The 4,135-nt window shown below is 39.5% G+C and overlaps 1 non-coding gene across 1 annotated transcript; it reads left to right on the top strand.

Moving 5' to 3' along the window:
- The first annotated feature begins 4,001 nt into the window (after positions 1-4,001).
- On the top strand, positions 4,002-4,135 carry LOC123831391. Its single transcript, XR_006787912.1, has one exon. It is a non-coding gene; the product is annotated as a U11 spliceosomal RNA (small nuclear RNA).

Here is a 4,135-nt window from a genome sequence, read left to right as displayed (position 1 = left end):
TGCAGGTCTTGCAGAGTACTGCTGTGAAAGGAAAAGACCCCCTGACTGGCTCATCAAAAGGTGATGCTGCGTGGCACACAAGGAGGCCAAGGGAGTCATTAACAGGTTCCAGATTCTTGTTATGGAACAAGAAGAAACTCAAGAGCATAGCAGAAGGATTTTAGCAAAGCACAGTAAACTTATTAGAGTAAATTTATGCATTGGAGAAGTGACCTTGGAGGCTGAGATGTACTGATAGGGTCTGGGTTGAAGGTTTTTATTAAATGTGGGCAAGGGGAGGATAGGTTGGTCCTCAGCCGTTGGTGCTGGTGGGGAGACTGCTGATATGACTCATCCTTCTCTCTCCTTTCCAAATAGCTATTTCTTTTTGATCCTCTCAATGACAGAAAACTGGGAAGGACAAAGCTGGTAAACATGTGGTTAGTGAAAACTGCATCTGTGATGTTCCAGCCAAGACAGAAGAGGGGATGGGTAGAGCTCGAGGCATTAAAAGTTAGATTAAAGAGCTCTAACTTTTCTGCCTCAGATTCAAGGAAAAACAGCACTGGGAGTAAGAAACGAAGGTAAGGAAGATGGTAGTGAAAGGTAAGATGGCATCAGAAGTGGAGCTTGAGGCAAAGAAGTTGAGAAGAAAGTGCTTGTGCCAGCTGGAGAAGAATCTCGAGGCCCAGTCTCCATAGAAGAGTAGGGCAGGTCTGAAGACGGATCCTGAGACGATGGAGTGGAGGAGGAAAAGGAAGACAGTTTTGCAGAGAAAAAAAAAACATGGTTTCAGATGCCATTTTCTCTTTTTAAATTTTCAGTAGCCTCTGTTAATTGTAAGACTTTATTTTTCAAAGAGGAAACTTCAGATTCTTTGCCTCATTTGGAAGCCTCAAAATGCCATACAAAATAGGCACCCCATTCAGTTTTACCAATTTTAGTGCTATTATTGTCCAATTCAATTTTGAGAAAATGGTTTGGAAATCTCAAAAGTTCCTAGAGTGGCCACTGATTTTCTGAATAACTTTTATTTAGAACTGTCCTTTTAGTTAAATATACACATAAAAATTGCTCCTGGCATTTAATTGGGTACTCTGCTGGAGTCTCTGGTGGAAGAGGGATGGCTTTAAAATATTTAGATAGCCAAGATTTCATTTTTAGATGCTCTTCTCTAGAGCAGAACCCAAGAAAATTTACAACAATTTGAGCAACCTACCCATCAGCTACCAGTCAGCCTCATTCTAGAACAGTCTTATCACAGAGGACTAAGCCAAAGGCGAAAAGCCACTTCTAGAAAAAAAAAAAAAACAACCTTTGAAAAGTACAGCTATAGGCTGAGCTGAGTGCTAAGTGGAACTCCTCTCAATGAAACAGCACAGTCTAATACTGGGCCAAACTGACTAATTTCAGTAGAAATAACCTCTGTCCCCAAAGGAATTTTTGGGCAAAAGCCATCTTTGTTTTGAAGGACAGCTTGTTTCCAGCATATTTGCCAAATGGAATAGTCACAGACAGAACAGACAAATAAGCAAGGCCTTTTAATGCTAGCAACAACAACAACAAAACTCTAAGCAACTGTCGAGTAAAGCCTGGAGAGCTTCAAAATGCAAAAAGCAGAAGCTCAATACCAGAAGGAGACTCACTCCAAGCTTCTGAACTGAAGACTAAGCAGTGAGCCAAAGCTGCCGTGTGTGGACTGCTAGCACCTGGATGCCTACCTGCCCTAAAGTTGTTGGGGATGTCCTCTGGAATCCTGGACGAGCCCCCCAAATGGAAAAAATAACATAGACTAGGTATCTCATCACCAAAAACGGATTTATTCAGGGAAAACGTCAGTTTTGCAGCCCAGGGCATACTGATATGGCAACCCTCATGCACACTCTGGTGTGGGTGCTAAGATGAAGGAGTGTTTATGAAAGAGAAAGTTCGTTAAGGGAAGGGGAAGTTAGAACCCCAGTGCCTAATTATAAACATAGAGTTCTTTCTGTAGACTCGGGCATAGGGTTCTCTTGCTTAATTTGAGAATGTCCGTAAGACGTAGCTTCATGTGTAGACCCTCCTGACTGATTATGTTTCCTCAAAGTTCCTGTTATTTTTTTCAGCAGAAACAATGAACAGGACTTGCTTCTGGCAAAGATGAACTTTTTAATAAAAAGTTATATGCCTGGGGCCTAACTGCTCACCATGACCTGAACAATTAGAAATTTATCATCAAGATCACCTTGTGAGGTTGCTTTTCATAGAACCCTCTTTTCACCCACAATTCTTATTAAAAAATAATAATTCTATCATGTTTTCTTTCTTTATCTTTTTCCTTGACTTTTGAAAATTATAAACCACAAAACTTAACTCAAATTTTAGGATGCAGAAAAGAGAATTAAGATTCAAAACAGACTTCTTTCCTAGGGTATGGCTGTATAGAGGTTCAGAACAGGTCTCCCCCAAATGTGCCACTTTAGCATGTGGATTATTTTGAGCTGAGGACTATCAAGTTCTTCACACTTACCAGAAACTTTTACCTCTTTCTTACAGAATTTAAATTAGAGGCTTTGCTCATAATTACATTCTATGACCTATTTACAAGGCAGGACACTTCTAATTTTTAAGTATCTACTCTTAGCAACCTGCTATGACCCTTTAAGCCTCCACAGAAGCTTACCTCATATTTAGTTCCAATGCCATACATACCTCACTTTAGTTTTCTGTCCCTTAAGCTCTCATACATGTGGAGTTTCTGACTTTCTCAAGTGTGTGGGTTTCTAATGCATATGCAATTACATAACCTGGGAGATTTTTCTTATATACCTGTCTCATGTCTACTTGATTATTAGACTAGCCAAAAGAAAGAAGTTTCTTTCCTTTTCACAGTTGGTAAGCAGAGTACCTCACTGGCTGGGCACTGCAGTAGAAAGGCACTGGGATCTGTAGCAATAGAGATGCTGATAAAGGTAAGAGTTCTGGCTAAATCAGGCTCCCAGATCTCTACTTACTGAGTTCAGTGAAAGCAGTGGTAAGAGCTTTTTTAAAAAAGATTTTATTTATTTATTTTTAGAGAGAGGAGAAGGGAGGGAGAAAGAAAGGGAGAGAAACATTAATGCGTGGTTGCCTTTTGTGTGTACCCTACTCGGGACCTGGCCTGCAACCCAGGTATGTGTCCTGACTGGGAATCAAACCTGTGACCCTTTGGTTCACAAAAGAGCCTTTTGTATCTTCTTCTAATTTCAGATTAGCAGGGGAAAGTATTTGTGAAACTAGCTTCTTGGACTTGGTGAGTCTTGGTTATTTAGTATGTGTACTCATGGTTTTGTTAATTCTGTTTTTCTCTATCTTTGGCATCTCTCCTTTCATCTTGTTATATGTCCTGAGAGTTTGGTCATTTTGACCAGTGAGAATATTTTCTCTGGTCTCCATCACTTGAAAGCTGTTCTTACAAGGGGTCTTTGTAGTTTCAACTTTTGTTGCTTGTTTAGTACTAGAAAAATCCCATTTTTCTAGTGGTGCCTGCCCTGTGCCACAAATTAGTGGATTTGATGCCAGAAAGTCATCCATATTTTGGGCGGAGAACAGAACTGCACCATTCTTACCACCCATGCCAGAAACAAAAGACAAAAAGTCTTTGCTTTCTCAGGCTATTTTCTTGCTTCCTTGGTTAAGCTATACCAGGCTTATCGCTTTGAGTAACTATTCATATCCTAATAAGCAAGGGCAGATGATGGATCCTCTGAGCCAAAAAAAAAATCTAGATTGAATTTTTTCCTTAGAAAGTTCTTATATTATTACCATGGCTAGTCATTATACCCTTTATAAAATAAAAGAGCAGAAATAAAAACAAAAATCAAAGTCTACTCTCACCCCTTCCTATTTGCCTTTAAACATTTGCAGATATTGTAAAAACAAAAAAAAAATCAGGACATTGCAAGCACATTTGCCCTGCACTTAAAAAGAAAGAGAAAAATAAGAATGGCAAAATCTTACTAAAAGACAACCTAAACATTTTGTCTTAAGAACTTGACTTGAAAAAAAACAACTTCTCTCATGAATGGCACACATAGGGCAGTTTGATTACTCTCTGTGCAGTGTAAACATCAAGAGGTTCAGAGAGCATAATTTTTTAGTATCTGGGAAGCTGGTGATTGTTGGTCCTGGCATCTGA

Source organism: Phyllostomus hastatus, unplaced genomic scaffold, assembly GCF_019186645.2.
Source record: "Phyllostomus hastatus isolate PE091 unplaced genomic scaffold, TTU_PhHast_1.1 phas_scaffold_1674, whole genome shotgun sequence".
Classification (NCBI taxonomy): domain Eukaryota; kingdom Metazoa; phylum Chordata; class Mammalia; order Chiroptera; family Phyllostomidae; genus Phyllostomus; species Phyllostomus hastatus.
Note: the sequence above shows the minus strand (reverse complement) of the source record. Positions and strands in the feature narration are given on the sequence as shown.